Consider the following 21991-nt stretch of genomic DNA (forward strand, 5'->3'; position numbering starts at 1 on the left):
AATATGTACTTGTAGAACTGTCAATCTTAAGGTTACACAGTCCTTTTTAAAAAGGGACTCCTAGTATTTAGACTGGCTCGGGTCTGGGCATTGAATGAAAGATCATGACTATTTGTTGTGTTGATTCATATTAGGCTTTTGTTCACCAAACCTATGATTTTTGTTGTTATACATTTCAAGTAAGGTTTTGAATTAATTGCCTATCTACTTCAGTGCTAGAGATACCAAAATCAGTAAGTTACTACAAAAGAAATCTAATGGTCATATTCTGATCACTATTCAGGCCGTGGTGCCTATGGTCACGATGTTCACCATTCCAAGTCTCCTGAGATCAGGAGTCTTTTCCGCTGTGATTCCTGCCTGCAGGATACAAGGATGAAAAGCTCTACAATGGATACAGTGTATACAGTAATACAGTGTATTACTCAATAACATAATGAAGAAGTGATTAAAATTTTAACACTGATAACTTACATTACTTGAAATTCTGTTTTAGCACTATTAGGAAATTTCTCTCTTTTAACATTCTGAATTCAGTCATTCTCCTTTTGGCGCATGTGAATTTCTGCATAGCGTTGTTGGCTGGAGAGTCTTCTGTAAATCAGCACAACATAGACTCTAGTCTTTTACATTCCACCTGACTTTTCATAGCTAGTGGACTTGCTGCTCAAAGAAAGAAAAAGTTTGTCAATGAAGTTCTTAGATTTGTGTATGCGTATTAAATACAAGCACATAACCCTATTTCTACAATTCTGTGATGTAGTAAATGATAAAAACATTTTTCCCCTCATTGTTTTGGCACTGAATCACATTTGGTGACTAAACTTAACTATACTAATATTACCATTGATACTCTTATTTATCCCAATTGGTGTGAATATTGAGGAACAATATATTAAAGAGTATGGATGGGAGGTTTATATAATATATGATATATGCAAATTCCAATGACTGAGGTTTCAGATGAGGAATTGTAGACCTATGTTTTGTTTCTTCCTGAATTTAATATGATGATTATTTTCCTATTTTCATCAACCCTAAAAGGTACATATATTTATTATCTACTCTGAATTTTTGTGAAGTAAAACCTGATATTGTTGACCTTCTTTGTTACTCCCCCCAACCCTGACCTGGGTCAAAAATGGTTTTATTTATTTATTTTTAAAGATTTTATTGATTTTATTTTTATTATGTCAGTCACCATGCAATACATCATTAGTTTTTGATGCAGTGTTCCATGATTCATCATTTGCATATAACACCCAGTGCTCTATGTAATACATGCCCTCCTTAATACCCACTACAGGCTAACCCAGCCCCCCAAACCCCTCCCCTCTAAAACCCTCAGTTTGTTTCTGAGAGTCAATAGTCTCTCATGGTCGGGGGGTAGGGGGAAATTGGAGGGGGAGAACCATGAGAGACTATGGACTTCTTTGTTACTTTTATTGGTTGACTGATTTTATTGATTCTTAAGAGGCTTAATAACAAATTCCTTTTAGAAATTACTAAACAATATTTTTAAATGATATCATTTGCTGAAATTGAACCATACCTTGTCCTTCCAGAATTTAATTATTAAATGAAGCTTAAAATTTCAATATTCTGTATTTTTTTACCTTACGCTTAACTTTTAAAATTTCCATATGATGTACTTTAAAGCATTTATAATACAGATCATCTCTTTTACTGTTTTGTGTTTTTTTTTTAAGTCCATATTCTGAAACTACAAAGGACTATTTTTAAATAATTATAGGTCTTACAGATATTTATTTTCCTACTGAAATAGACAATACAATATTAAAGAAAATATGCTAAAAAGACAGTTTTAAATATTTTTATATACCTCACCATATTCTCTAGAATTTAAATGTCTTATGATCCATAGAACTATATCAGTTTTCCTCATTGGAGTCAAGCCAACTGTGCCAGTTTTTTTATAAAAATATTTACTAGTTAGCCTTAATCTTTAGTCTCTGAGGTATTTGATTCTACGAGGCCACAGTTCATAGATTTGAAATGAAAAAAATAATAGAAATAAATGCATCCCCTCCTTTTTGAAAACACTAGCCTCTTTGATCCTTCTGTCTTCTCAAGGCTTTATATTTCCCAGTGAACAGTTGCATCCAGCAGTGTCCCTGCTGTGGTCACTTCCAAGCTCTGGGATTGTCAGTTCCTCCTATGGATAATACTAGTAATGAGTGTGAATGTCACCTGGTGTTCTGTACATCACCTCCACCTAGGCTCTCCTCTGCACTGAAATAACTCCCTGCCTTGTTCCATCTCCTCATTGGGCTTCCCACTCTGCCTGCTGGGATGGTGTGAAGCCCCTCCTCTTTCAAGTAGCACTTCTCATTCATCTGGGAAAATCTCCCCCAAATTTGTGAAAACTCACATAGGCTGTCTGATGTTTTCTCTTACATCTATCAGACAAGAAAATTGCAGAATTGATCCCCTCGTGTGACACCTTGAAGTGAAACTCGAGGGAGGTCAGTAGTTTCTCATCTCTGTCTCAAAACTTCCCCTCACCTGAAGAGTGAGGACATTGAATCTCAGAATGTCCTACTTCCTTCTCTCTTGAAGGAGATTGGAGTGACCTGGAGAAAGTAGTTCAGGTCTTCTGTATATTCTTGTATTTTGACATCTCCTGCTGATGCCCATCTGAGATGTGGTAGATGATGAGGTGATGAATTTCCAGCCCACACTCAAGCTAGCTTTTCTATCAGACTTTCCTAATTAATAAATATATCTGTCCAAAGCCTGCAAATCACTCATTTTCTCCAGGGAGGGGAAATTTCATCTAGTGTAGGGGCTTAAAATGCATATTCAAGAATGTCTTATCATGTCCTCTCATTACCTCATCCCCCTGTGCTTTGTCACAAAGCAGCCATTTTATTCTAGACACATCAGTACTTTAAGGTTTTAAAGGATCCTTCAGTTTTGTTTTTAACTTTGTATATATGTATTCTATTCAAAACCTGCATTAAAACAACAACAACAACAAAAATGAGGCACCTAGGTGTCTCAGTGGGTTAAGCCTCTGCCTTTGGCTCGGGTTATGATCTCAGGATCCTGGGATAAAGCCCCGAATCAGACTTTGTGCTCAGATGGGAACCTGCTTCCCCCCCGTCCCACTCTGCCTGCCTCTCTGCCTACTTGTGATCTCTCTCTCTGTCAAATAAATAAATACAATCTTTAAAAACAACAACAACAAAAAATTGTTTCAGTCTTTACCCAACCAAACCTACTTCCTCACTACTATTTTTCCTCATTCTTTAAGCATGTAGTATGAGGCGAGTAATGCATGCCCAGAGGCATTGAACACTCTGCATGTTAAGTGTTTATTTGGGTACTCATTTAAAGGCTGGACTGCATGGGGTAGAGCATAGAGTGGTCACATCTTTTGCTGTCCAACATTCAGGAAGTGTGAGCTGATGTGCTCCCATTGAACTCGATCGTAGAAGTCTGCAATATTTCACAGTATTTAGAGATGTGTTAAATATCTTTAATTTGAAGTGGACTAGAGCTGTCCCTAGAAACAAAAAAGAAAGTGGATGCTGAGCAAGGAGCAATCCATTGGTGACCTAGATTTCAGAGTCAGAAGGCCTTCCACAGACAATCCGTTAAGAATGCCTATAGGAGAAATACAAAGTGAAACTCCTGAGGTTCCAACACGGGAAATCAGTGGAGTCATTGACATCATCAGGTTTCTTCATTTTAAAAGACCTTTAAAAGAAAGGAGTTTAAAGTAAATATACTAGACTCTGAACAGGGGTGGGTCCATTAGCACATTCAAAGGGACATCAGCCTTGATGGAGAGGAGAAAACTGGAATTAAATTTTCTCACCAGGATTTTCTAATGTGTCACCATCTGTGATGAGACAGCCACCAAGGGAAAATTCACATTTACATTTTCTCACTAATTTGGGAAGCAAAGAAGAGGCAAAAAAGGAAAGAGCCAGTTAATTTTCTCTTCGCAACTGACTTCGCTGCTTCTCCGAGAACAGGATGAAGAAGGCAGGAGTATGTATATATAATAAATATAGTCCTGCTCTGTTGGCTAGGAGACAGTATTGCTATGCTACGAGTTCTGGGGGCATAATCCCATAATTCAATGGTTTCACTCCAGTGCATGTTCCACTTCCTTTCCCACTGAGCTAATTTATAGTCCCAAACAGTTTCTTCCTGTCACTTTCCATTTGCATTGCCGATTTCTATGTTTTTTCTTTCCTTTGGAGATCGTCGCTGTCACAACCCATCTTACTTCTGACTTGTTGTCATCTTTCCTTGAGCTGTTCCAACCCCTTTTTTCTGCTGTCTCCCTCAGTTGCCATCACCTAAAGGTTAATGAGGCAGACTGTCTCCTGGGTGAAAATGCTCTGCGTGGACTTCCTTCGCGTGAGAATCAGGACTGTCCTTTTCCCATGTTTAGGGCATACCTCAGTTTTAGGAGTTGTGAGCTATTTGGCTTTCCTCTAGTTACATTGATCAAAATGATAAGACTAGTCTTTGAAAACTATAAAATATTTAGAGACTTCTTGTGACTACTTCCTTTTATTTCCCTTTGCCTCTTACTGTTCTGGAATTGGTGGTGGGCTGTGTGTGCTTGTGTATGCAAGAGGGCCAAGAGCGGGGGAGGACGGCTGGGGGGCTCTATCTTCTACCATAGTCATTTAACATATTAGAAATATTTTAAGAAATAGCCAACATCATAGATTTTAGCTAATTGTACATTTCAGTTTGAATCCAAACTTCCAAAGTTCTGACTTGTTCTCTGTCTACCAGGATTTTTGATGAGACAAGTCAATTGTCTTCTCATGACTGTGGACGTAAGATTATAGTTGGTGTTATGCATACAGTCTCTAGAAGCTAGTTAAGAATTATCATATAGTAATCATTCAAGACAGCTTTCTCCAAATCCAAACTGATCAATTAAATTTATGATTAAAAAATTAACACATGCATACTCATTTAAAAAACACAGGCATCATAGGTAAATATAAAGAAATTAAAATTTTCTGTAATGGATGTTGTTTCTAGATATATATTTTGCCACTGAGTACTAAATATAGGAGTGTGGTACATTCAAATATATAAATAAATAGTATCAAAAATGTGTTTTAAAAAATGTAGGCTTTTTATTTTAAGAATGCTATATAGAAGTTATACATTCCTCACTATATTTTCTTCCACCATTAATATTAGCATTCCTTGGAGGGTCACCCTGCTGTTCCAACAATGTATTCAAAACTATGAATAGTCTTTCACTTGTACAGATATCCAGATGTTTCATTTTAAGGGTCACTGTATGTATAGATTAACAGTCTGGATCATGGAGCTAGATTTTCTGGGTTCAAATCTTAGCTCTTAAGCTTGTTGGCTGTGTTACCTTTGTCAAGTTGCTCAACTTCTCTGTGCCTTAGTTTTCTCATCTTAAAACAATGAGATTGGGGCACCTGGGTGGCTCAGTGGGGTAAGCCTCTGCCTTTGGCTCAGGTTATGATCTCAGGGTCCTGGGATTGAGCCCTGCATCCGTTCCCTGCTCAGCGGGGAGCCTGCTTCCTCCTCTCTCTCTGCCTGCCTCTCTGCCTATCTGTGATCTCTCTCTCTCTCTGTCAAATAAATAAATAAAATCTTAAAAAAAAATGAGGTTAACAATCATAACTAACTTAAGGTTGTTATGAAGTTTAAATGTACTAATAGATATTAAAACACTAAGCCTATATCTAGCAGAGAGTATTTTGTGTACATTAGATATTACATTTTTAGGATTACAGCTTCTCTGATAAACCTAATTAATGTTTCTAATTGTCTGATTTATTTATTTTAGACTTGTATAAGGCTACACATTTCCTTGGTTTGATATTTAAAGATAAGATTTACTATTGCTATTTATTAACATTATCATGGATTTAAAAATGATATTAAATTTCTATTAGTCTTGGGGTGCCTGACTAGCTCAGTCAGTTAAAGGTTAAGAAGATTTTTATTTATTTATTTGAAAGAAAGAGGGCCTGAATGTGAGGAGGAGGGGTAGAGGGGAAGGGAGAGAGAAACAAGAAGATTCCTCATTGAGCAGGACCCTAATACGGGGCTTGATCTCAGGACCCTGAGATCACAACCTGAGCAGAAACCAAGATTCAGACACTTAACCGATTGCCCACCCTGGTGCCCCAGATAAATAAAAATCTTTAAAAAAAATATTTAGTCTTTCCTTTTAATATAGGACATGTAAGTCTTGTATAGTCCTCCCATATAACCCTCTGCAAGCTCATCACCACCTTCTGGTGGTATAATTCCTCCAGATGTCATGCTACAATAATTGTACTCCCTGTCAGTGGAGTTCACGCAATTAACAAATTAGTGATTATGTATTTACTTGCAGAGAGGAGAATCAGGGTGAGAAGGTGAGGCAGATCCTTAGTTCATTGAAAGGATGGCATCACCTCTAAAGGTGTGTGAACACATTCTATGATGTGATTTTTTTTTTTTTTTTAAGGAGATGAAACTAATTTTGGAAGGTTGGATTATGAAATGCCACTGGGGCTTCAGAAAAGTTCTGAAATGGAAAGAGGCTGAGAGGAAAAGAATTTCATTTTTCTGTAATAGCTTTTGTTTATTCACGTCTCTACCCTGCCTTTTCAAATCTTTTTAAAATAAGCCTTAGAAAAAAAAAGTTCGAGCCAAATGGAAATAGGCTCTTTAATTCTACCTTTTTATAATTCTGAAGCTACAACTGACCCTCCTCAATATGGTCTTCCTTTTTAACATTAATTACCTTGTTATCTGAGAGATGCAGCAGCTCTCCCCTGTCTGCTTAGGAAGAGTGCCAGCAGGGCAACCGTTGGAAGTAAATTACCATGATTGTTTGGGGCTTTAGAAAGCCCTCTCTGCTGTCTATTCTTCTTAGATTCCTGGTAGAGTCACTTGGGTGTGTTTTCTAATTCAGTATTCCTGTGTCCACTGTCCAGTAAACGTATGTTTATACTGTATGTATATAACCAATTATACTGTGGCTAGGGGCAATGTCTCTTCTGGATTCTTCACATGCCAATGATTAGAAAACCTGGTGTAGCACTCCTGGGCATGCCCTTAGTCAAGAGGTAGGGGGAAAGGTTTATTCCATTTGCCTACATCTTTTGCTCATTCAGATGATTGGCTATGACCACTGGGGTGAGCAGACATCTTGCTTTGTGCTCCCCAGAACTAATGTTTTTTCACTTAGCAGGGACCAGAGCTTATTAGCAAAAATGTTAGCAAAAATTAAATCTTAACATTTAACATGATAAGGGCAACATATCCTTATCCATAAAAAGGATATTGAAGTGAACACACCCAGTCTATTTACTTAGTTTGATTATTTTGACTAAATCCATTTGTCACTTCAGCTTAAGGCCAGTTTGGCCAATTTGATTAAATTGACTGGTTCTTTCACTGAAGTGACCAGTCAATGCTAACAAATTGTTTGTGTTTGTAGAAACTCATTAGGTTTTATCTCTTGCATTGTGTCTGCAACTGATATGGAATCAAGAATTTGACACAGGCTTGCTTTTAGCTCTTCTGGCAAGGGGTGTGGAGAAAGAATCATGTCTGGAATTTTATAGATTTGAGATGGGGAAAAATAAACATTATTGATTTAAGGTATAAGCTAGCCCCCAAGCATTAATTATTATCAAGGCAATCATGTTTGTGATTACTTTCTTAGTTCTTTCTTTTTTTTTCTTTCTTTCTTCCTTTCTTTCTTTTCTTATAAACACTTGGTGTTACTCTCGTTACTCTGAGCACCTGGGTAGTCAATTAATGTGTGGCCGGGAGGAAAAGTAATGTCTACAGCAAGCGTCATGCAAATTGTTTCTTGGAAGAGGAGAATCTGCTTTCTTGCCAAGAGGAGCAGTGCTGACCATCAACATGACTCTGGTATTTGAGTTTCATTTATTTCAAACTTCTTGTTTGCTATCCCAAGAGCCACATATCTTCAAGGCTTCTGCATGTCAGCTATGTAATTGCTGTAATAATAATGTGGTATAAAAGTCAGTAGCTTTTTACTATCCAGCAAAATAATTTTCTGGCATTTTTGTTTGTGTCCAAGCAACAGTTTTAGCTACTAGCTACACTAATCACTAGGAAAAATTTGTGAGGATAAATTAGAGGATGAGTCTAACACCATCTTTTTGTGCTACTTCATTTTCATTTTAAGCAAAATATACTTGTCTCAGCGCTGGTTGCTGGGAATGGTAAGGCATGCTCTAAGCCCCAGGAATGCAGTCAGTACCTCTGGGAGGATCCACGGTGTGTCTGTTAGGAATTCGGGACTTCAAACAAGGGAAACTGAAGCTAATTAAAGCAAAAGGAAATTTCGTGGAGTGATTTATGGAGCTCACAGGGATAACTGGATGCTGAGGAAGCAAGGAAGGAACGGGGGCAGAACCTGATTTTCGGGTGGCAAGAAATAAGTTTCTTTAGGTTACTACTGGTGGGTGAATCTATGATCAGCTTTCCCAGACTTTTTTTTCAATCTTGGTTGACCGTATCACTATCAGATAGTGAAAAGGTCATATCCCAGCACAAGAGTGGAATGATTATAGGAAGAATAGGAAATGGATGTTGGATTCCAGCCCAAAAAAGTAACATATTAACTGGTAACTCTCACACATATTTAATGGGTTGTCAAATGAAATGATCAACCCCTACTCTAGGATTAGTATATATTAACAGGAAGCTGGCATGAGTGTGGCACTTTCATTGATCTTGGGCAAAGCTGTGAAGGTATGACTAAGATTGCTGAAAAAGAGAAAAGTGAGTTCAGGGCATGGCTTAGTTTATAAAGTGGATGGTAGTGTTATTCACTAAGATGGAAACTACCTGAGGAGAAACAGGGTCAGGGAAGAACCTGACCGTTTCTCAGGGTGAGGGACCATAACTTACCTTCTGTGAACTCTTTCAATAACTAATCATTGTGGGGATGCCTGGATGGTTCAGTCGGTTAAGCCTCTGCCTTTGGCTCAGGTCGTGATCCCAGGGTCCTGGGATTGAGCCCCTCACTGGGCTCCCTGCTCAGCGGAGAGCCTGCTTCTCCCCCTCCCCCCACCTGCCTATGTTCTGTCTGTCAAATGAATAAGTAAAATTAAAAAAAAAAAATAACTAATTATTGTCAAGTATACTGGCATCTGTGACAATTCCGATTTTGTCCTAAATGCCTATTTTAAACATTTTGTGGGTGTTTTGTTTTTTGTTTCCATTTTTGTTTTAATTAGCTTTACATCTTTAGTAGTGTGTGTTTCTGGGGAGATTTGTCCTATTTCCTTTTTACGGTGAGGTGTGGGTCATGAAATGGATTACACCAAAGTCCCTGTGCTTCCACAGTACCCCAGTTGCTACCTTAGTCACATCGGAATACAGTGTCCTAATTTAGAATTCACCGACCTGATGATACATTTTGGCAGTTCTACATCATAATTTTTTCATTCAGGTATGGAAATTACTCCCAAATAAATGCTTGGTATAGACTGGAAAAGTCTGTTTAATATTAAAACCACAGTAATTAGAGAAATACAAAATTTTCTGAGAAAAAAATAGTCTTAACTAGAATCTAAAGCTTCATTTTTAGAACATGTTCTACAGTGAATCTCATTGTAAAAACAGCATTTTCCAGTATAAATACATTCTTACACTCTTTTTTTCTTCTTCTTCCCTTCAAATCAATTGTCAGTGACTACAGGGCATACTTTACCTCCAAGAACATCAGAGGCAAGTTCATTCATTCTTTACTGTGTTTACTAAAAAGAAAGTTTATTCAAAATGAAGTCCAGGTTAACTATTTGTATAGATGGGATTGTTTCAAAGAGGCATTCCTTAAAATCACCACAAATATATATCATTCTGATACTGAGTGGTCATTCTCCTGTCAATCAAACTAAGAACTTAATCTATCTGGTAGTATTTACTGTTTTTACCTATCCAACACTGAACTAGATATAGAAGAATCAATAAAGAAATCAGACTTTGGCCTTTCAAGGATTCACAGGTCTCTGTCTACTAGATCCTCCCAACTCAATACCTTCCACCAAAAGAGAACTTTCCCACTGTTGACATTTTATGGGCTCTGAGTTTTCTTAATTTCCATCCTGAGTCATTTGTACTGTAGTCAAAATTAGTTCTTAAAAACTAAGGGATAAGAGAATGAGTCTTTGTACATTCTCATGTATGTAGAATGATTATATAATACTTCTCTTGGACACCAGAACTCTTTGAGAATAAAAGCAGACAATAGTTTAAAAAAAAAACAAAACACCAAAAACAAACAAACAAACAAACAAAAAACTAGTCATAAGCCAGGATTATCCTACGCAAACCAGGACATATGTGGACCTGATTTGTAGGTGGTAGGTAGATTTATGGACAACGTGGCAAAGCATTTTTGATAAATACTAAATAACCAATAAAATTGCTATAATTAATCCCTGTTTGATCAAAAATAAATGGGTAAAGAATTAAGTCATATGACTAATCCCAGAAATAATAAAAACCAAGACTTGCCAAAAGGGCAGTGTAAGGCAAAGTCTCTTCAAATATGCAGGGTTTTGTTAAATTCTTGTTAATTCACCTACATGAGTTTCTCCATCTCTTTGGATGTCATGTTACCTCTATGTAAATGTATGCAAAGCAAGAAGGACTTTTTATTTTGCAATTTTAGTAAGTGTGATCTTTATCCAAATACCTGGGAAATCTTTGCTGTGTAGAGAAATACCCTGAAGCAAAAAACCAGCATATTCACTTGCAATTATACTAATCACTGCCTATCAAAAGCAAGAACATGCCTGCTATTAGGTATTTCTGGTAAATTATGGTACGTGCCCTGAGGTGTTCACAAACCAGTCTTTTGCCTGAATAGCCTCTGACTCTGACATGGCTATTCCAATACAGGTTTCCAAACTTCTATCCATAAATTGTAGTTATCTTCAGCCAAGCTGATGTTTTCTCATGCAGAGCTGATGTTTATTTTCCAAGCTCGGACTTGGATGAGCAGAACTTTATTCCTGAATAGTGTGGAGTCACTAGAATCCTGCATCTAACTGCTGGATCTTTAGTCAGGAACTCTAAAATTTACCTTTGCAGACTATATGATGCCAGAAGAATGTAATTAAAAACAAAGTTTTTCCATGACCTCAATCTCAAATCATAGGGAAAACAAACAAATAAACAAACTAGGAAATCAAATTTTAATATTAGAAGAATGTGAAAACTTAAAAAGCCATGAGATATTCAGACAACATATTAATGTTTTAGTAAACTTTATTAATTTGAAAAGCCTAAGGAAGTGTTTTTTAATTCCATTAGCAAGAACTAAATAACTAAAAATCCTGACCTTAAGTTCAGGTCTTAGATATCTACCAGGAGGTTAAGGAGTAAGCAGATTTAAATGGTGTTTTGATAAGTATGCTTATTACTGCCTTTAAGAGTACCTATAAAGAACTTACTCAACTTTATCAATAGAAAGTATTTAAATCTAATACTGGGAATACTAAGCAGGTCTCTTTGAACTCCAACCTTTGGGTTTCTTTGTAAAAAGTTCTATTAACATGTAAGAATTTATATTTTATGACTTTTATGCTTTTTAAGATCTTTAATGAATAAAGAGAAAATTTATATTTTTAAAGCAATAAAACAACTTTTATTTTGCTTTTTCCCTAAGGGTCCATTGGGCCCTTTTATAATATAAGATTTATTACGGAAACTTGATGATCTTCCTTTCCCATATCTTTTGTGCACAAATGCCTCTGCTCAGGGAGATTCACAGACTGGAGCAGGACCAAGGGAAAGTACAAAGATGGTACCTGCTGGCCTTCCTGTCTCTGGAGAAAATTGCAGTCAGCCTCTAGTTTTCTGTTAAATTAGGAGCCTGACCCTGAGCTGTGGCTTTTAAGATATGCAAATAGGCTTCTTTCTAGGAAAGACTGGGGGATGGGCATTTCAAGCTCTTGCCTCAGTGCTGAGCCTTGGGAGGATAGCCAAGGTGAGTTCTAACAAGCCCCCAAATTATTTGTTTGTTGTAGTCTTATAGGTATCTTGAAGACAAGTTCCATTGGCATTCAGAGCTAAGTGTTTTGGGAGCCTATCCCTGAGATGGAAGTCTTAAAAGCAGAAGCATTAGATATTGGGTCCAAATCCTTCAATTTTCACGGTGAGTGAGGAGTTTTAAGTTCTTTCCAACTATATGTTGCCATGCTGGGGTGAAGTTTATAGCAAAATTTTTGCCTCTGCCTCTCCCCATTTCACTGTGGGTTTTTTTTCTTTTGCCCAATATGTAGGAGTCACTCAGTTTTCTGAATTTCTTTGAGAGGAAATTTCTCCCTGTATAGCTATCAATTTGGTACATTTGTGGGAGAGGGTGGGCTCAGGAAGTCTCCTATGTTGCCGTCTAAAACTGCAACTTACCAAGCGATTCTAATAAAAATTAAAGTAATATGGAAATGGAAAAATGGAGGAATCACCTGGTAGAATGATACAGTAGTGAAATAAATAACCAAGTTTGGATCATTTGTCAGTTTGTCTTATTACATTGCCTAAAGGATTGCCTCTTTCTTCAAAAATGTTTAAGGGAAATCTGGTGCCACCTTCTTGGCAGGATTTTAGGTAATTTATTCGAAGTTCTCTTTGAACAGAATTAAGGACTCTGATTCAAAAACAAACCAACCTTTCCATCTATAATGGCAATGAGTAGGACACGTATAAAGGACAACTTTTCAAAATTACTAGGTAATAAGATTAATGCAGAGCAAGATAGACACACGTCAGATTCTAATGATGTTGGTGAAGTTGAAATAGAAATCTCAGGTTATATGTCTTCAGAATAATCTATGTTACATGAGTTTCCTCAAATGCAAGAATTAGTAAGCATTATTGAATCACTAGACCATTTCTAAGAACAGAAAAGGAAATATGATCTCATGCAGTTCATTCAACACAAGGCATTTTATCATGCATGTTTTATGATAGAGTTGAGGCATGCTTTTTTCCTTTACAAAACATGTGGCAGTATTTTCTGTGTTTCTGATATTCACCGAAATAAATGCACTTGACACATTTCATTAAGTGGAAAAAAGCCAATGGCCAAGGTAATACAAAAATGGCAAAGAAGAAATTGATCAAATGGAAATGGAAAATGATTAATTGGCTTCTTTAATTAGTGTTCATAAATCTAAAAATAAAAATGTTTTACAGTTATGAAGGATAAGTGATGGCCATTTCTAAAAATAATTATCTTTCTCAAATAAAAATCTTTTAAAAAATTATTAACAGTCAAAATATTCAAGGGCATTATGTTTTGGTGACGAAGGTACAAGAGGAAGAATAAGAGTAATGACAAACTAGAACCCATTGGAACTGTATTTGAAATCTGAAATCAGCATTTACAAGATGGGTAGGTTTCTATCCACGCCTAAAATTTGCTGAGCAGTTAGATGTATTTATTTATTTTTAAAATTTATTTGTTTAGAGTGCAAGAACGTGTATGTGGGGAGGGGCAGAGAGAGAGGAAGTAAGAGAATCTCAAGCAGACTCCCTGCTGAGCATGGAGCCCAACCCCAGGCTTGATCTAATCCCAAAACCTAGAGATCATACCCTGAGCTGGAATCAAGAGTCAGTCACTGACTGAGCCACCCAGACATCCCAAGCAGTTGAAGACATTTAAATGATATTGACCAAGGTGTCTATCTATATCTATATAGATTTATATAGATATATAGATACCTATATATATATATATATATATATATGATATAAATATCTATAGATACACATAAATAGTTTTTTATGAAAATCTGCAATTTTTATCCTCTCTTCCTTTCTTCTCCTAGATGACCTTAAATGGAGAAACATGACTATTAAGGAACTATGGATTATGTGTGCTGGTACATTTTGAGAGCTTAGATTGTATGACATTATAGAATTCCTAGTTTGTGATGGGTAATCCCTTTTCACTGAATTAATCCATTATTAGAATATTTAGGTTAGTGTGACACTTGAGATATGTGTAAATAACAATATTTCACTCTCTTATAGAAACTAAAACATAACCCACTTTATGTGGTATATAGTACTACTCACTCCTATTGCCCTTACAGTAAGTGTGGCTTTTGAAAAACACTATTTGTATAAGGTACCATTAAAACATTTTGGCAGAATTTATGAAATGAAAAGAGCAAGGAAACTGCATTTTTTACTTTTCAAACTATCAGTAATGGGCTGTGTGAACAAATTAGCCCTCTGAGCCACATAATATTTTTTTGTCATTTATAAAATGAAGGACTATATTATGATCTCTGAATTCCCTCCTACCCCAGAAAAATCTCTGTATTAATATCTTAGATGACCCTAGGACCATCCAGGGATTCAATCTGGACCACAATCTCTTTTAACTGAGATCTGACCCGGAAGGTACCTAATAATTACAGAAATTGCTAGAGTTGGTCTACAACGTGAGCAGTTTCTTCTCTCATTATTGCCCTATCTCAAACCCTTTAATCTTTCTTTATATGAAATGACTGAATAATGTGAGTCTTTCCCCTTAGGCTGTATAATATGAAAATAGAGCCCAATTAGGATGGCCTACTGTTATAACTCTAGTGACTAGCACAATTTCTAAAATCTAGTAGGAGCATAATAAACATTGATCAAGTAAGAATATAAGTTAATGTACAAATAAATATAACAGAATATTTTACCTTTTAGTTTATTTTGTTTTCTTCTCTGTCAACAGGAGGAAAAAAAAAAAGTTCCAGAAATTCAGGTAGCACAGTAAAATATCAACTTCTGGGGATTTCTGACAACTTATAAATATTATTCCTTTCCCCTGCAAACTAAATCTATTTCTCATGCTTGCTTGCTTGCTTGCTTTCATACCCACACACAAACAATCGGATTTTCTTGATTTCCGACTCCAATAGAATCAGGTCAGCAGTGAGGATAGAAGCAATAAATCTCTTTATCTCTGTTGACTTTTATGGAACTGACATCTCTTAAAATATTTTTCTTGACTTTGGTGCTCTTTTACTGACTGATTAGGCAGTAGAGCACAGCAGTCAATTGAATCTCCCCAAATCTAATATTAAAAGCGAAAAAGGAAAGACCTGAGGGGCAACAGAATAAGTGAAGAGGACTAAAGAAGGTCCAATAATTCCTTCCCCAAAAATAGGAAATTGCATTTAAGTGTTAGCCTTTCTGTCTGCCCGAGTTACTGTCTTTGTGGCTCTGACATTCTGTTTTCTATCATCAAGGCCTCATTCCACTGTTTTATGTTAGTAATAGACTCAGCTCCTGAAAATTGATTGATGATAAGCATATTACAAAGCAAAATGTACGTATCTAATGCCAAGTAGGAACGAAAACATTTCTCCATTGTGATGGAATAGACAACTTATCTAAGATAATGGAATGTGCAGAACAAAAATATAAGCACTAGGAAATTGTGTTTGTGTTTTGGGGTAAAGCTTTTGATTTGGGCATACTGGCATTTGCAACAATAAATAACAAGTAAAATCTGGAACAGTACACTGCAAACAATTCAAGTACTGTCTCTTTCTAGTAAGTATAGATGTGGATGACACCAACAGCAGTAATTGAATAGTAGCCAGATGCTTGAAGACATAATTAAATTTTAAAAAGCCACACAGAGATTTTTGCTAAAGCATCATGTCACTAAGCCAACTCTTTATAAATAATTTCCAAAGTGGCCTTATTTAAATCCCCTGGACAATATGAGAGGCAAAAACAAAAACAAAAAGCAAACAACAATGAAAACCCTTACAAGCTCCTCCCACAAGGAGATAAATATTTTTCCTTAAGAGCTAGTTGATATTTGTACAATGACCTAAATACTGCGTGCTATAAGGAAATAAGGAAGTCTGACAATTCCATCTTAGAGACTGATATCCAGGAGCTCCTAATTTCTTATCCTTTTCGTGCAGCTCTTTACTCTGCAGCTCATAGAGAGGGCTTAAGTTAGAGGCTGTCGCAGAACTTAACAGCTTCTTATTTATTTTCCCTGAAAGGCCCAAGAAGGCTTGGATAAGAACCATTCAATTTTACTTTTTGTATTTTTACTGTAACAACTTTCCCAAAATATCCAGTAACATAAGGAAGGCTAATCAAGAAGCATGGTTGCAGGATGAAAAAAATCAGTCTGTATCCATGATTTTCATTATATAAAAGTTTTCAGTATTGTGAAATTTGCCCACCTTCAAATTCAACCTGAGAAGTGGAATGCCAGTTTAGTTAAAGCCATTTAGAAGATTCCATATACCCATAGTCAAAACAAACTATAACATGAGACCTGGGTTTGCCAATCTAATTATTCTTAGGTAGTCACAGGAATGAGATCTTTTGATAGAAGAGAAAAAGTATTTAATATTTGAAATTTCATCACTACAGAGATCTTTACAATGAAAATTATGAGTTCCTTCTTTATGTTTCATCCACCTAACTCTGGACCAATTTTGTGATGTGGTTTTGTAGTTGGTATAGAAATCCCCTACAGAACAATTCCACCTAGAAGACCCTAGGATGGATGTGGTTCAGCAACATTTATCGAGGTTTATGTTTGTATGTTTCCAGCTTAGTGATGCTTTTGAATGGAACTTAAATTGCATCAAAGCTTCCAGCATTTAACTTGCCTTGGCATAGACTCAAGTCGGTCCTTATATCAATAACCTAGAGCCAAGTTTTTAATCTCACAGACTTTGTTTAACTGAACAGTAAAAGGAAAGATAAGGAAAGGAGAAACTTCACTGACCCTTCTTGTTCCCCGAGCCATTAGATTGTTCAGGTCTATGTGTGTGACTTAGAAGTTGCAGCACTGAAACAGAAGTTAAACGCAGAGCTATGGTTACGAAGCTATGTGTATTGCTGCCTTGTTTTTGTCCCAGATCCTCACTTTCAAGCTGTGATAAAGAAATGAGATCTGAAAGAGGCAATATGCAAGATTTTGAACTAATCAGTATTCAGTTGCAAGAACCTAACAGCTAAAACATATTTGAAATCTAGACAATTATCTGAAATCAATTTCTAAAAAAAAAAAAAAAGCCTTTGTTTACTCAAACTTTTCTCCTTCCTTGCAAGTGTGTGTTATACCCTAAATTTTAATATGTTTGCAAGGAATGACTTATAATAATATTAAATATGTCCAGAAATCATACTGTATATACTCCATCACCAATTTTTTGGACATTTATTTGCATACATATCGTTGCTTCAGAAACTGTAAGCTCATATGAGAAATAATGGTAGCACTTATAAAACTGAGCTCTAACCTTGTGAGAGGAAGGTATATACTGTTTAAATTACTAATGTCAACTTGAGTTACTTAAATTCATGTTATAGATGTTAATGGTGAGATATGGATAAGCAATATTATACTGTCTTTCAAGGTAGTTTTGAGGATTTTGAGGATTAGATAATATAAATATAAAAGCATATTTAAGATATATCAATTCAAGGGAAAAGAATATAAAATTATAACTATTTTTATTAACACTTGCTCTTAGAGCTGTTACATAAGAAAATTTTTTCTCTACTTTCTGAACATTCTCCTGATTGGTCTAAAAATTAAATTAACATGAGTCAAATTAACAGGAGAAATAAATTTCTGTACACACAGGAACCTCACATCCATGGGGGGTTCAAAGACCAGAACAATGAGGTATATATATGTCATCTTGAGCTAAGGATTGGGATCAGGGCCTGAGGCTTCAAAGGGGAAGAGGGCAGTAATAGGGCGATAAGAAAAAGAGCAGATGGTTGATAATTAAATATTTGCCCTGCCATACGGAAGGGTCACTCAGATCAAATTTTATCTCTGGTAATAACACTTATTCTTGGAAAGATCCTCAATTTAGATTCTCCTCGGTAGTTAAGGGAGAAGCAAAAGTCTCTCTTGAGCCCTCATAGTCTCATTTGGCTTCAGCTAAAAATAGCCCACATGCCAGAGTGGCACATTTTGGGGACACTTGCTCTGACCCCCTCAGAAATAAAAGAATTTGATTGGGCTTCATAATGTTAAAGTGATCCTTACCACGCATTTTATAGTATACATCATCAAAGTTTATATTGAGCTTCCTTTTCTTGGTAGATGAACTATGTTATACCTGGTTTTTTTCCCTAGCCTTGCTCATGACTGATGTTAATTTTAGCCTGGTGGCAATTAAGAATCCTGGTTTTCTCACCATCTGCAGAAGAGTTATTCATTAGGTAGGGCACCATGAGGAACAGATAAGTGTCTAAGGATAGATAATTGAAAGTCACTGCAATTCCCCTCAAATACTTTACCCACCTGTCAGGCTCTTTGGCATAACAAAATTATTTTTGTGTCAAGTTTCAGTTTTCCAGCAGCTTGGGAGATTCTGAGGAAATATCAGCCTATTTAATGGTTGAAAAAAGAGTCTCAGAACATCAGAGCTTTCTGTTTCTCAGGGAAAAATGATGAGTTCGCTAAATATAAATAAAAATCCAGTTTGTCTGACACTTTGGAATATCTAAAGTAAGTATGCAAATTTGAAAATCTTCTTTACCAGAGTTGTATTAGCAATTGGAATTTTTTTTAAAAGGTTTCAAAAAGGTGAATTGAAAGTCATTTTACTAAGTTCTTTTTGCTATTGGCCCCCACTCCTAACCATATCAACCCTTTGCTTTCCTTCCTCCAAACTTTCTTCCTTTGAAGTTCACCCCTTTGAAATGCACTATTATTATCTTGTCTCTTATCTTTCCTTTCCTACAGCTTCTTTCTATCAGCTTTTTGTTAGATTTATAGAAGAAGTTGTATTTGTGGCTGACCTCTGAGTGGTTTTTGGCTTCAGGGATATACTTTTGTTTTTTAGCCTGGTGATCTGGGAAGAGGGCTTGAAAGCTTGGTAAGTGAATATTGATCAACTTTGGGGTGGTAGTAAAGTTTGTCAGAATTACTTTTGATGTATATGCAAGTATATATGCATTCCACTACAATCTCTTGCAACAGAGAATGATGTCTCCATTCTTCAATTTAGTATTAAGTACAAAATCAAAGCACAGAAACCTTAAACCAATATTTCAAATCACAGCTAAATGTATTCCTTAATTATACTATGCTTGTCCGCTCTTCTATCTTTTTTTACCTTAAGTTGGATATTTTCCCCGTTCATCCTGTGCCTCTAACATGGTCTTCCCAGCACATTCATAGCAGAGAAGGGCTCTAGATGTGTACAGAGCTGAACTGTGCAGGTGTGCCTGGACAACCTGCCCCATGATTCTAGACCCTGAACATTATCCTCATAACACTGACATTCATTATTAATCTTGTGGCCAACTGGATTTCCAGATTTAGCTATCCCATAACTTGCACAATGGATTTTTAAATTAAATATAAGACTTTATTTGTAATATTGCTATTAAATTTAATCTTATTTCTTCAGACTAAGCTTTCCAGCTTGCTGAGATAATTTTGTATCTGATTCTTTCATTTATTATCTCTTTCAACCATATGCCATTTAAAATTTGATAAGCATATTTTGTGTCCTATCCTGGCCATTCATTTTGTTGTAGAGAATAAGACCAAAGATGGAGTTTTTCATCAAACGAGAAGAAACTTCTAGTCAGCTTGACACTAATCAATATGCTCAATGTATTTCTCTACCAGCTATAAATTTATTTCTAATCCTCAAAAATATTAAAGTCATGTCACATATCTCAACAAAATTTGAATAGTCTGTATGGTAGTTTCTAAATTGATGATAGTTGCAAACCTGCTAAAAAGCAAGTTAATTTTTTTAAAGATTTTATTTATTTGATAGAGAAATAGAGATAGTGAGAGAGAGCACAACATGCAAGGAGAGGGAGAAGCAGGCCCTCCACAGAGCAGGGAGCCTCATGTGGGGTTTGATCCCAGGACCCTGGGATCACAGCCTAAGCCGAAAGCAGACACTTAACTGACTGAACCATCCAGGCACCCTAGCAAGTCAATTTTCATGTGACTCTTTAATAAATCAATCCAGTTACTTTGATTTTATTTAGTAGGTGCCCACAGGCCTCCTGTTTAATAATTTCTACCCTTGAATTTCAGGTGACTATTTTAATCACTTCAACGTTAGAGATGTTTAACAGAGTCTAGTAAGACCTAGTTTTTTATGGGAAGAAATGGCCAATTTGATAATGGAAGTCACCTAGGAAAGGGAATATATATTATAATTAGTTTTCCCTAAATGCATCTATTTTTGTAAGTGAGGATGAATGAACAAATTTACTAGAATTCAGTGCCCCCAACACCACTGTCCCCCTTCATAAGGTGATTGAACCAGTCAAATGACTACATTGCAATGGAGAATGTGAAGTAAAATATGGCTTTTGTAAGTCAGTACCTTTAAGGGGTATAAAATCTAGAATATTAAGATATAAAAAATAAATTAGTAGTAAGAATGCATATATAAAATAATGTTACATTCTTGCTATTTATTCAGTTGGATACGGACCTCAGTGAAACTTAGACAGAAAAACAGCAGATTAGTGTATTAACTTAAAGATCATTTTTGTGTACTTTATCTCATTTTATAAGAAGATTTTATGGGAAACATAAGACATGATTGTGGTGGAAGGCCTAAAATCAAGGTCCAGTATTGTGTCCTGCTTTGACATGTAGAGGGTCCCAATAGACTTTCTGCAAGTTCCCTTCAGCACTCTGCTCCTGCACAAATATGTTTCCCTAGCCAAAGAGTCTTCCTCACTAAAGGGACAGATAATTTCTTGCTTATTCCTGAGTAGGAGGTTTCATTTTCCTGCTAGACCATGGAACTAATTCAAAGAAATCAACCATGTCTCTCTTTTGGAACTTTACTTTCTTGACACTACAAAATCTATTTCCCCAGCTGATGATTGTTCTCTCTGTTCCTAAGTACATGCATTGTGTGACACTGTATGACATATGGTGGCCCTCCTTTCCTGGGCTGAGTATATGTGGCTGATAAACCATCCATATCACTTTTCTGGAGTTGGGTATTCTGTGTTCTGCCATTCCCATAACCTTAGGACAAGAATTCCTCCCTCACCAATAGTGGGCTAAGTAGAAAGTGTTTAAAGCAGTAAGGCAGATCTTGAAGAATGCAGGCATTATCCTAAACAGAAATTTAAGAAGGCATTCTGAGTTGTAGGACAGGGAAAATGGAGGTAGTGCTGACCAAGGTGTTTTGGTGACCATGGTAGCACAAGATAGAAACTGTCCTGGCTGGAATGGAAGATACTTTTGAAGGACATATGCATTGAAATAGAGATCACGAGTCATAAGAATCATTCAAAGGAACTTGATTCATTATGGTTTAAATTAATGAACTTTTGCAAAAGCAAGTATCTGAGGATAGTATTCAAGAAAGATTAAAAATGTGGACACCAGAAAGGCAAAAAATCTCAGGTTTAGTAGAAATTCTAGTCCTATAGTTTTCTCAGTGCTTGATTTTCCTCTCCCAGATACTTGCCATGTAATAGTCTAGTATAAAATCGTGCTTGAATATATACTGTGCCTTCTTCCCATGCCATTTTTAGGTAACTCTGACTTGAAGAAACTTTGATGTTAAATCTTATGCTTGTACTTCTTAGTCCTATTATAACTACTGAGATACAAAAGGACCCAAATTTAATTATCCTTCCATGGGACAATTTCTTAAAGGAACTTTTTTGGTACTTCATCTAGCTCCCAAAAGAAACTCCTACCATACTTTGAGCAGTCATCTGTAAAGCAGAATTCGAATCCCAGTTTTTCCAATTAGTAGTCTTTCCACTACACTATCAATACCATTGGCATAGGGAAGTTTGAACACATATATATGGATTATTTTACTTTTTCAATTAAAAAAAAATCTGATCTTATGGTGGGAAGCTTGAAATGACTACACATATTGTTGTATTTTTCCCTTGTCTATAGGAATCACTGAATTTTAATGTCCTAGAAGTTTATAAAAGTAAAACTAATTACTGCTTGTTT

This window comes from Mustela nivalis, assembly GCF_964662115.1.
Source record: "Mustela nivalis genome assembly, chromosome: 1".
Classification (NCBI taxonomy): domain Eukaryota; kingdom Metazoa; phylum Chordata; class Mammalia; order Carnivora; family Mustelidae; genus Mustela; species Mustela nivalis.